Here is a 13,000-nt window from a genome sequence, read left to right on the forward strand (position 1 = left end):
AAGCTAATGGATACCTGGTTAAGAACTTCTCTAAAGAAAACTTTTCAATATGTGTAGCACATATAATACAATATACATACAACATACATGCACATCACATTCATTATATGTACACACACATATGTGTATAATATATGTATGTATAATAGAGAATATACAGATGTGTATATATAATAATACATTATATGTACACATATACAATATATATTATACATGTTATAGATATACATATACGATAACCATTAGGTATCACTGTATATAACATGATCTTAGAGATCAGGGTAGAGAATGATAGGCCCCAAAGAGTTCTTCTCAGCCTTCCCTTCTAATTCTCACTTAAGTCCAATTCTCAAGCAAGCCAAGATGTCGTTCTCCTGATGCCATTGGTCCAAACAATAACGTGGTAAAGGACCTCAGGAGCCCAGACTTGGGCTCTCAGTCGAACTTCAGGTGGTACAAGCTCAGTCTTTTTGGGGAAAGAAAGTGAACAGCCAAGTTCAGGCTAAAGGTTCTGCTTGGCGAGGGCGTTGTAGAATGACTCATATAGAACTCAGCGAGAGCTGGTTAAGTCTCCAGGGGCACCGAGACCCCCAGACTGGGAGGGAATTAGTTGGTTACTCAGTTATACGTGCCCCGAGCCCTCTCAGACTGCTGGAAGGGCACGAGTGCCAAGACACACATCTTGGTTGCCCAAATTTTTATAGAGCAAGCAAAAGCCTGCGGAAAGCAAACAGCTCAGCACATAACAAGGGAACAATCAGCGGTGAATGCCTGCTAATGAACAAGCAAGTGGAAGGGAGATGAGAGATGGAGGGAAACTGCCAGCCCCCCCACATTTCCTGCAATCTGACCCAAACTTCAGCCACGTGGACAGCTGCCAAGGAGGGCTGTCTCTGAACCTCTCTGTAATCACTTCTTCACCCCGTGGATCTGGGAAGGGAACCAGCTGGGCTGCTCCTCTACCAGCTGTGGCTGTCACTCTGGGGCTCGCGGTCCCCCCTCTGCCATCTCGACAGCTGCTCTCTGCTTCCGACTTGCCCCTGCCCTTCTCCACCTCTGACCTCCCCCAGACTCACACAATCCAGTCCCCAAAGAGAGGGACAGCTCTGATGAAATGTCAAGCTACATTGATCTGTTTCTAGATCCCTCACATTATATATGTGTAATGCTATTCTGCTGACCTTATCCTTGTCTTAAAACGTTTAATTTCTTTCCTCACCTTTTTTCTTAACTGAAAACTGAGACCCCTTGAAGACCTTAGCTTAAAAAGGCCACGGTCTCCCATTCCATCCAGGGCTATCTCCAGTTGTCTTGATCTATATCTTGGACCTATATGGCTCTGGAGGGGAAAGTGAGGCAGATGACCTTGCACAGACTTCCCTCAAATCCAATTTACTTGCATATCATGACATCACCTTCATGGTCCTTTTTGAGAACAAAGGACAAAAAACAACAACTTGTGTAAACTTACATGTGGAAATATATATATATATATTTGAATAACATACACATGTTATTCTCATTTGCAATCATGAACAACTCTTTGTGATCCCATTTGGATTTTCTTTGCAAAAATACTAGAGTGGCTTGCCATTTCCTTCTGTAGCTCATTTACAGATGAGTAAACTGAGGCTAACTAACAGCTAGTAAGCATCTAAAGCTGGATTTCAATGATCCCTTCTTGATTTCAGATCTGGAGCTCTATCTACTGTTCCAGCTGCCATACACCCCCTTCCCCCACTCCTTTATTCCAAAGCCCGTGGTTTGGGCTTCTCTTAATTAGTGGAGATGAATGCCCTCAAGACGTCAGGACAGGTACTGGCTGAAAACTGGAGCTCTGATTTCTGGACAGCTCCGGCCCACCTCTCACTCACTCACATTCATCTCCACCAATAAGGAATCTCACAGGCTTTGGGGCAAGGATTATATTATTTTTTCTTATAGAATATAAACTCCTTACAGGCAGGGAATCTTTTAATTTTAATTTTGTAGCCTCACCTCCCAGCATTCTGTCTGTTACATAATAAGCACCTAATAAATGATGACCCATTGATTGATCAATCCAGCCTTTTCTGTTCCTTTACAGTCAATTTTCACTTTCACAACAGTTTTAACTACTGCATAGTGGAGTGGGCAGAGAAGGGACCACAACTTATGAATAAAGGAACTTTTCTGGTTAAAGGGGATCTAGTAGAAACTGGAAGTCTGTCTAATAATCCTACGAAGGAGGAGACTTGCTCCTGTCCTCCTGCTTCTTCAGTTTCTCTCATAATCATTCACAATTCTAGGAAAATAGCAGAGATCAAAGTGTGAGCAGCACAGAGGCTCAAGCTTCCCAGCCCACTGGCTCAGATGAGTCAGCTCTAGCTTCAGCTTGGGAAATGGCTGGGATTCTAGGAATTTCCGTTACAAATTCCAGCCATCCCTAGAGAAAGTTCCAGTGACACTAGCCTAGGCTGACATAATTGTGCCCCAGGGGAGGGCCTTGGGGATATGAAAGGTACATGTTTTATGGAGAATTACAAAGAATTCAGGGTTGAGAGCTGCCTTGTAGAAGGACAGGATTATTTGTAAATGGGTGCGTGGGACATGAATAACCTGATGAATTTTGTCACTGATTCATCATGAGTTGACATTCTAAATTCAGCTTCCAACCTAACTTTGCAAGAATGACTTAAGGGTGGATTCTTTTAAGAAACTAATTTATTTCCAAAATTTGGGCAAACTGACTCAGATATTCATTATCTATTGCTCTTCCCACCCGACTTTACCGTGGAAATTTGCCAGTATATCGTTCTTGATCTCTGGGCGATGGCGTGATTTTGCTTTGCTTTCTCTCCGGTCTTGAAAAATGACCATCAGTCACGGAAATTGATGCCTCTAAAGCAATTCATTTCTTACATGTGTTAATACATCACCACCGAGCTGGAGCACTCCGTCTTTCTGAATCATTCTTCGTGTCCCTCCCCCCATTTTCTCTTTAAGGTTCATTAGAAAAATAGCCCTCCAACCATTTTCTCCAAGATTGCTTCCATAAAGCATCCAAGTCACCACTTCCTACTTTCTTTCTTTGTATTTCCAAGTTTGAGTTGGATTTTTCCTCATTATGTAACAGTCACTGTTGAAGCTTCAGTTATTTTCCTAATCCTTCACCAAAGCTCTCTTCCAATGCGACCTTTTCCTGAGATGGCAGTGACCCAGCTTCAAGGTCACATCACTGTACCAGGCTGGTCCAGCATGGAGGATCAGTCAGGGGACAGTGTGTCCATAGTACAAAGACTGGCCAACCTAAGAAAGGTTCATGAAGAGAGAGGGTAGAACAGTGAGTGTTGGGGTCCTTATAAATGAGGACATCAGGTTGTGACAGAAAGGTCATTGAAGTTATGGTTAGAGAATGGCAGTTAAAAATCCAATTTTACTACCTGGTGGTCCCCAACAAGTTACTTCACCTCTATAAGCTTTCTCACATTCAAAATGAGGCACAGATTGAACCACATCAGTTCTGTGCTCACAAACTGGACTCTAATCTGGGGGTTCTTATTTATTTGTGTAAATCCTACACCTCTGTAGTAAATGAAGCCTGTGGGGAATAGAGGCATAAGGTGAAGAACTTACAGGAATGTATGAATTCTTTTTCTGTGTTTTATTTTCATTATTTCTGGGTTTCCCCTATGACCTGTATAATATGTGCAGATTCATATTTACTTGAGCCTTGGCCAGTTATAAACATATTTACTTAACTGAGCTGATGACATGGATCAGTATTTGACATTTATCGATATTTAGTCTATTAGCTTGACCACTATCTGCTTGATTAAGCCTGAAGGCCGGATTTTCTGTTTCCTAGAAATCAGCTGATTTCGGGGAAACAGAAACCTTCCATTCCAATCTCTCCAGATAGCAACAACCAATTAGATAGATGCCTCCCTGCTTCTCAGTGCCCTCTTATGATGTAATCTCTTGTATAAAAGCTGTGTATCTTTACTACTTTAGCCCTCCTACCATGAGCTTTCTCTTTCCCTTATCCGTGATAGAACCGTTCATCCTCCGAAGGTTTAATAAACAACCTTTCTGCTTTCTATTTTGAGTGATCTCTGAGTAGTCATTTTGAATAAGGGTCTTCTACATCCCACACAAGCCTAGACTCCTTCCTAAAATAATAGTTTTAAATGCATAAAATAAAATGCATAAAATTACAAAGGAAACTTAATTATCAAAAATATTTTTTAAAAAATCTAATAAGTTTATAATCTTGGGTTAAGAACCTTTACTCTGGGATCAATTACAAATTTCTTAGTTTGGCATTCAAGGCTCACTTTGAGTGACTGTGCTATCTTTCCCACATATTTCTCCTTTTTATCCAACATTTCATGAAGGACTGCAGTCCCTCTAATCACTTCTGGCTAGATTTGAACTTCTCCACTTCTCACTAACTTTATCCCATCCTCAATCCTATTTTCCAGTGCCCTTTTATGAGTTCTTTGCCCCCATTAGAGCATAGGCTAATTGAGGTAATTGTAGATACATTCCTAGTGCTTAGCATAGTTCCAGGCTCCTGGTAAATGCTTAATAAATGCTTGAGACCAATGATTGATTCTTTAAAAAATAAACAAAACTATTTTATTATTTAATTATTTAATACTTTATTATGTATAAATAATTATATTATTATTTGGAAAGTCAGAAAACAAAGTAGACACGTAAGTGCTTAATAAATGCCAAATGCATGGATGCATACAGATAGAGCTATCTAGTTATCACTGATCTCTTCATGCACGCTACAGAAACGGTGTTTGCTGAGTTATTTGGTTTTTGAGCCACGTTGGTTATTCCTTAGCTTGACGCTCTAGCTCCTCCTCTCCTTCCTTATTTGCCTGTCACCATCTGTCTTTCTTCGAGGTTAACGGAGGTTCCACCATGAAACCTTTTGTGATTCCCCATTTGGATGCGGTCTTCCCTCTTCAAATGATTTTGTGTCGCGCCCACGTGCAGCCATGTTGCATGCTCCTAGGGAACGTAAGCTCCTAGGAAACAGGGGCTTTTTCGTTTTTCTCTTCACCTCATTCTCAGTACCTTGTGCATAGTGGCCCTTGATAAGTATTTGTTGAATTGAGTGTAACTGGTGAGACCGGCCTTTTCTGCTTGGGTCCAACAGGGAGGAACAGGAGCAAGGAGAAGAATGTTTGTTTCATTGACAAAACAATTCCCGGTCTATTCCCCTTCCCCGGAGGTCCTCGGGCATCTGTAGGAGACCTTAGTTGGCGCGTTAGGAAGCAGAAAGGATTCTGGTTTGGGTTTGGTTCCGCGGTCTCTGAGATCTGATCAAATCACAAACATCTCTCTCTCTCTCTCTGTGCATCCTCAATTATGTGCCAGGTATTGGGGATACGAGCATAGAGAATGAAATAATCCCTAAGCACAACCCTCTAATGTTGACGACCAGTTCATATAAAAACACACGCTGGACAAACGTAAAGTTACTAAGAACCAGGAGCGCAGGAGGGAAGGCACTGGCCGTTGGAGATCATAGAAGGAAGTGTTTGAGCCACATCACAAAGGAAGAACTGGGCTCCGCTCTGTGTGACGCTGTTTATTCTTTCCTTCCCATTTTACAGATGAGGAAACTGAGGCACATGGGGTTAGGGGACTTGCTCAGGGCGACACAGCTAATGAGTGTCTGAGAATGGAAACGAACTCAGGTTTCCAAGCCCAAGGCCGAGGCTTTCCCCACTGAGCCGCCTGGCTGCTTAAAGGGAGAGAGGGAGACTGAGAGGCTGAGGGAGGAGAAGTAACCTTCTGGGGGAGGCGCAGGAAGGTGGCTTCTGGGTATTGGAGTGAGCTCGCCCCAAAATCCCTTCCAGGTCAAAGTTATGACCTGGTGACCTCATCAAGCCCAGGGCTTGGAGGAGCCGGGGATCGTCCTGGGCCAGAGTGGCCCCTTCCAGCAAAGGCCAGACGACCGCTTGCCCGGTGGGCATCGATTCCACGCGTTGCTGCGGAGCTGCTGTACTTCCCAACCACAGTCACTGTGTCACAGGGGGGCAGCTGGCCAGTGTGGCCAGAACCCACAGACCTGGGGTCCCTGGGGGAGATTCCTGACTTCCTGCCTTCTCAACTCCCCAGTTTCTCAAACACTCGAACAAGGAAGGAGACTTTCTGAATGGCCCCTCCCAGGTCTGAAATGTCTCCATTTTGTTCACTATTTGCTGATGTTTAAAAAAAAAAAAAAAAAAAGGCGGGAGTGGGGAGAAGAGCCTGGGTGACGCTCCCGGGAAACGCCATTAGGGCGGGAGCCCTTCTACCGGGCGGGCTGGAAGTGTGCTCCCCAGCTGCTGCTGATGGGGGCCGCCCTGGGCTTGAGGATGGGATAGGGGTGCAAATTTGGGGAGGCTCCCCAACACTTAGAGATCTCTGCAAGGGCCTGGAGAGCTTCTCCCCACCTTGGATTTCTCTTCCTTTGTAGGTAAAGGCGCCAAGGCTTTTGAGCCTGAACCCACCGGCATGTCCCAGACCCCAATCTGGGGTCCTTCCTGTCGTACACAGGAGGGGACGGATAGTCTGTCTTTGGGTCCCTAACGCAGTGCGGCTGGCACTAGTAGGTCCTAAGTAAGTGTGCGAATATGCAGGCGAGCGGGCAGACATCCCCACGAGTGCGCAAGGAGTCCATTTTGAAGACTTCCCCCCCGGGGCCTGTTTGTATAATGTGAAAGGTTAGAACAGGTGAGCCCCTGGTTCTCAATCCACAATCTGGGGGAGCCCTGGGTTACCTCGGGCAAGCCCTTCCCAAGGGCGCGCCTCCGTCTCCTCATCTGTAAAAGGAGGAAGACGAACTAGGCGATTTCTGCGGTCGCAAAGGCTGCCCTCGTGGCTCTTGCTGGGACCCGGACGCGCTATTAAGCACTGAAACTGATAAAGTGTTTTTAGCAGGAAAAGGAGTCGCTAAAATACGAAGCTCCCGCTCCACCCGCAGCGAGCAGGGTTCGAACCTGCGCGGGGAGACCCCATTGGATTTCAAGTCCAACGCCTTAACCACTCGGCCATCGCTGCTGTCGGGAAACGAGGCGGGCGGGGACGCCTTAGAGCACTTGCCAATGCGGACGCACGCCGCCTGTTGTGGGGCGGGGCCCCCGAGTCTCCCCGGAGAGCGGCCGGGAAAGCGAGGCGCCTGCGCAGAGTGATGTCACACAGAGGAGACTTCCGGGAGGGGCTCCGCGCTCTTGGACTTTTTGTGACCCGCCCGAGCACCGATCGAAGGCGCCACAGAAGTTGTGAAACATTAGTCTTTCTTCCTTTGGGACGCATCCCCGTCTGCTCCAGAATTCTTGCAGCGTTTCCCGCAGAGAAGCGGGGCTGCTGTTTGGGAACCCCGAGGTCACAGATGCAGAGGCTGTGGGGTTCAGGGGAAACTGAGAGGGAGGGGAGGATCTCCCCCAAGGCACGAAGGAAGTGAGGTGTAATTCAAACCCAGAACTTTTGCTTCTGTGATCGGCTCTTTCCAAGAGAGAATACTGCCTCTCTCCCTTGTCCAGCTGCCTTTCCTTCTTTCTCCGCTCTCCCTCTCCCCTCCTTTTTTCTTTCTCCTTTCTCCTCCTCCTTTCTCCCCCTTCCCAATTTCTTCTCCCCCTCCCCCTCCCTTCTCCCCCTTTCCAATTTCCTTCTCCCCCTCCTCTTCCTTTCTCCCCCTTCCCAATTTCCTTCTCCCCCTCCCTCTCCTTTCTCCCCCTTCCCAATTTCTTCTCCCCCTCCCCCTCCTTTCTCCCCCTTCCCTCTCCTCTTCTTCCATCCTCTCTACCTTCTCCTCTCCCTAGCCCAAATTCACCAGCATTTCGGGGTTCCAGGGGCTGTGGGTAGAAAGTGTTGGGGAGGAGGTGCAGGCTCCCCTTGATCAATTACCCCTTTCCCCGTTTTGGGGGAAGGTTCCAGGCTGTAGTTTGAGGCACCTGGGTGCTGTGGACAAAGATGCAAAACTGACCCTGCCCGCAGAGGGTTTCCTCTCCATCGGAGCAGGCCGCGGTTATACCCTGGAAATCAGCCCGGCTGACAGTGCTTTGTGGAGCACTTCTCTCCCTCCTCTTCCTCCTCTCTTTCCTCTCCCCTCTCCCCTCCCTCCATCCTGAGCCAAGAAGAATCACCCACTTTTGCGCTGTGGGATTGAGAGCGCATGGCTTTCAGTCTCCTTTGGAACATCCTCTTTGTTGGAACTTAGTCAATGCCAGTTTTTCCTTGACCTTCCAATGAAGTGGCAGTGGGAACCTCTCCCCTCCCTCCCTCAAACCCCCAGGAACAAGGGTGACTCGCATGCACACAGCAACAAGGACATATTCTTGTCTAGTTGAGCTTGAGCCTGGAAGCCACGTCTGTTTTTCTTTCTTTCTCTGAACTCAGGTCACGGAGCAATCCTGAGAAAAATGCTATTTTCAGTCCTATTGCTGACCTTATGAGTCATGTGGTTGGGAGTTCCTGATAGGAAGCTGGTTGCTTAGGAGGAAGTGATTTTTTGCAACAATTTCTTGGAGATTGATTACCACATACCTGAGGATGTGATGGCTAAAAGAACTAAGAAAGTCCTAGTCACTCAGACTGTAGAAACCTGATGATAATGTGAAATATCTGCTGAGTGGGCCTGTAAAGTTGTCTGTAATTCCCAAGAGAATATAACTAACTGTGTTTCTGGGCAAATCACGTCATTCTGTGTGCCTCAGTTTCCTCATCTGTAAAATTAGTTGGAGAAGGAAATGGCAAACCACTCTAATATCTTTGCCAAGAAAAGCCCAAATAGGATCATTTGGACAATCCTGCCTGAATTTGTGCAAGGGGAAGGGTGTTCATTTTGATGAGAGCGGGGTACAACAAAGTATTGGATATCAAATTTATTCTATTTTGAGATATTTCTGCCTTTGGAAAAATTCCCTCCTATTATTTTTGCCTTTGATTTGGAGCAGTGATTGTAAATGATCATCATTGCTTTAGGAACAGCGAATGAGACCAAAAGGTGATGAAAAATTTTTGACTCCCAGGCTTGGGTTTATCACATGCATGAAATTTCCCCTCTGCCTTTTAAGTCTCATTGCCTTTTTGTGAGGAGTAATAACTTTCTATCCACTTTCATCTTGTTCTCAGTGTCCAAATGTGCTCTGAGAGAAGTTGGAATTTAATTTGCTCTTTTTAGCTAGTTGTCCCTTGATTGCCTTTATTCCTTCTTTAACTGCAGTGAAGGGATGTGCATTCAGGGTTAGCGATCACTCTCTCTTGCTTGAGATCCTTCATTTTCAGAGTGTTTTTTAAATACTCAACAGCTGGGCGGTACAAGGGATGGATTTCTTTTTTGGAATAAGTGAACCAAAACCTCCCAAATTGTTCTGAAAGGATTGTTTAGAAGGGAAAACAACCCTTCCAAGATAGGAAGAAAATGCTACTAAATTAATATGTATTTGGTGAGATAGATTGTTATTTGCAGTCTTTTGCTACATCTCAAGAGTGTAATGCTTGTATAGGAAAAAATAATTTTCAGTTTGAATGAAAGTGGTCTTTAAAATGATATTTTGACTGTTTTTCACTGGTCTTATTTCTTAAAATGCGCAGAGATTGGAATGATAATTGAACTCCGAATGTCTTTCCGTATGAGCTATTTCAAATTTAACTTTAGAAAAACAAGAGAATATTGTAATTTCACGAGACAGACTTTAGTGTTGCCAACTAATGTGGTGGCAATTCAAGAACAGCATGAATGAAGCCCAGAAATCCATTTGCTTTGGAGCCAGAGAAATTGGATCTGAGTGCCAGCTCTTGGGTCCACAGGTGGGTCTTGGGTTCCTCGCTGGCCAAAGGCCAATTAGACTCAGATTCAGCAAACATTTGTAAGGTGCTTACTGTTTTTGCAGAGCACTGCCTTAGTCGTTGGGGCTCCCTCTCTTGGTTGTGCTCATGGGCCTCTGGACTTGACCTGTATCTAAGGAGCCTTCTTGCTCTGGAAGTTGCTTTTCCCTCCTTCTCTGGTGATTCCAAAAACCTCTATTTGGGGAAATGCTTGAGGTACCATACTTACTCCTCTCTGCTCCTGAATCTTTAGACTTCTCCATGCCTGTGTACATCAACTCTTGCAGCCTCCCCCTGCCCTTCTGCTGTTGTCTTTCCCCATTAGAATGGAAACTACTTGAAGGACAGGGACACACACACATTCTCTCTCTCTCTCTCTCTCTCTCTCTCTCTCTCTCTCTCTCTCTCTCTCTCTCTCTCTCTCTTTCTTTCTCTCTTGTCTCTTCTCTCTTCTCTCTTCTCTCTTGTCTCTTCTCTCTCTCTCACTCTCACTCTTCCTGCCTTCTAGGGGTTTTTAATTGTCCTGGAGATAACACAGAGATAAGTCAATATAAAGTAATAAACCATCATTTCAGGGTGGAAAATGGAGAAGGGATCAGGAAAACAAAAAACATACAAAGAAGACAGAGGGGAATAAGTTGGAACCAGATGGTGAAGATGACCAGCTTCCTCTCCATGACCAGTCATCCATGGCACTTTGATTTGAATTTTATTATCATTCAAAATGAAAGTAAAACTGTTGGCAATATTGTTTTCTGTGATTTTCTTCTCTCATTAAAGGGAACATGGGGATGTTTGGGTTATGGCCGTAATCTTTCAGGATGATTGCATCAAAGAGAATTACCTTGTCGATTGGCAATGCTTTTGTTCCCGATGTCCAAAGCAGAATTCTGGGTTCCATGGCCTCTTGCCTGAGTCAAATGAGACTTAATTAAATGGTTAAATGAGTGTTTGGGAGCTTTTCTTCAGTTATGACTTGTGCCTCATTATGGATATAAAAGGCAATGCTGGAAAGGATCTTAGAGCTCATTAGGGCCAACCTGGAGCTTTTTCAGCATTGAATGCCACTGAGGTTGGTGGGGATTAGAAACCATGCCTCCTGACTTGAATGGATTTCTCTTCCAATAAATAGGTGGTCTTTACAATCTATCTGGAGACATACTTGGATCCTGTGGATCCACGGTTTCCTCGATATGATTGTTCTATTCCCTGATGCACATCACAGGACATCATATTTTTTTGTCTTGTACAATTCTTCTCTATGATCTGTGTAAATCTTCCTCAGAGGAAGCCTTCTTCTGGGTCTTTTAATATTTAATGAATTTCAGTGTAGCCCTCAGACCATACTCTGAAGGGCTCTGTATCCCTTGGCAGACCTCGTGTTATCTGAGTCCTACATCCTCCAGTTGTCTGTACTGAGCTTCACTGCATGATGATGTCATGCAATGTGTATTATTCTAATATACAATCTAAAAAAAGGGGGATGTGGATCTTGCTTTCACCCCTGCTGTGAGTGGGCAGACAGCAAGCTCTCCTGCTGCTCTGGGAAGACACCTGGGAGCTAGAACTAGAACTTCTTGGAAATCCTTGGTGGAGGAGAGGGTGGAAGTCACTTGAGAACGGTTTCCAAGAACCTTTTAATATTTTATCCACTTCTGTATTATTCCTTTGCCATTCTGTTTTAATTAAGTGTCTCTGCTTTGAATTCATGTTTGGTCTGCTATGGAAATACACTGATGGAGAAAAGCCTAGGACTCTTGAACAGGTTTCCTTCTCTCCCCATCAAATGGGATTCAGTTCATTATTCTCTATTAGTGCAATGGATAGAGCCCTGAGACTAGAATCAAGAAGCCCCGAGTTCAAATATGACCTTAGATATTTTTTAGCTATGTGACCCAGGCCAAGTTATGTAACTATTACCTGCCTCAATTTCCTCATTTGTAAAATGAAAATAATAATAGCATCTACCTCAAAGGCTTGTGATGAGGATCAAATGAAATAACATTTGTAAAGTTCTTAGCACAGTGTCTGGCATATAAAAGGCACTTAATAAATGCTCATTCCCTCCCCTCTCCCCTTTATTCAATCCAAGGCAAGCTCACTGTCCATCTGTGGTACCTTCCAAGATTTATGTATCGATACTTGATTTATAACATTTGCTAACTCCTGAAAATTGAACAATCAGCTCTCTTTTAAGCCTGTTGGAGTTGGTTCCAGCACACTCTTGAGGAGAAATAAGAAAAAGCAGACCCTAGGAATGAGCAGAGATGGGGAGGCGAGGGCCAGGCTCCTGTATTTAAGAATGTAATTATAATTTTCTCTGCAGCTCTTTTCCTGTTCCTTACCCCTTTCCTCATCTCTGCTCAAACCCATAGCTTTACTTTTCTTAAGACCCTTCCCCTTTCCAGGTAGTTCTTCCATCTCTAATTTTTCCTTTTCCAAATTATTGCTATGGTGCAGTGGAAGGGCAGCTAAGTGGTATGGTTGATAGAGTACCAGGCCTGAAGTCAGGAAAACATGAGTTCAAATTTGGCCTCAGATCCTTACACACTATATAACTCTGGTCAAGTCATTTAACCCTATATGCCTCAGTTTCCTCATCTGTAAAATGAGCTGGAGAAAAAATTGGCAAATCCCATCCAGTATCTTTGCCAAGAAAACCCCAAGTGGGGTCAACGGAGAGTTGGACAGGACTGAACAACAATAACAATAATAATGACAATGATGGATTTGGAATTGGAGGACCTTACTTCAGGTGGCAGTTCTCCCACTTAGTACCTCTGTGACTTTTGTCCAAGTCACCACCTTTGGATCTCACTTTTTAAACTGCTTGTCTCATACTGGGACATATTCCTAAATCCTGCAGCCTTGGGTCTTGTCAGGAGGTCTCAGGAGAGTCAGACCTGCTGGGACATCGTATAAACCACAGCTTCCCAGCTGTGAGCACTTGTACTTGTCCCGAGGATAGGTAATTGTTTCTAGCATCAGCAGAGTTTCAAATGCTACAGTGGGCCTCTTAGCTTTGGTTCCATGAGGAGCAGAAGAGTTTTTTTTTAAAATAGTAATATAGAAGATTGAAAAAAAAAGATCCAAAATAGCTGCAAAAAATGTTGGTTTCTAAGACTTTCCTGATTTTTGGCATAAGGAATCCAGATGTTTTAGTGAGATCTTAACTTGAATAAAT

The 13,000-nt window shown here is 44.5% G+C and overlaps 1 non-coding gene across 1 annotated transcript; it reads right to left on the reverse strand.

Moving 5' to 3' along the window:
- Window positions 1-6,965: 6,965 nt before the first annotated feature.
- Window positions 6,966-7,047, reverse strand: TRNAS-UGA (transfer RNA serine (anticodon UGA)). Its single transcript has one exon. It is a non-coding gene; the product is annotated as a tRNA-Ser (tRNA).
- Between the last annotated feature and the right edge of the window lie 5,953 nt (window positions 7,048-13,000).

Source organism: Antechinus flavipes, chromosome 2, assembly GCF_016432865.1.
Source record: "Antechinus flavipes isolate AdamAnt ecotype Samford, QLD, Australia chromosome 2, AdamAnt_v2, whole genome shotgun sequence".
In the NCBI taxonomy this organism is placed as follows: domain Eukaryota; kingdom Metazoa; phylum Chordata; class Mammalia; order Dasyuromorphia; family Dasyuridae; genus Antechinus; species Antechinus flavipes.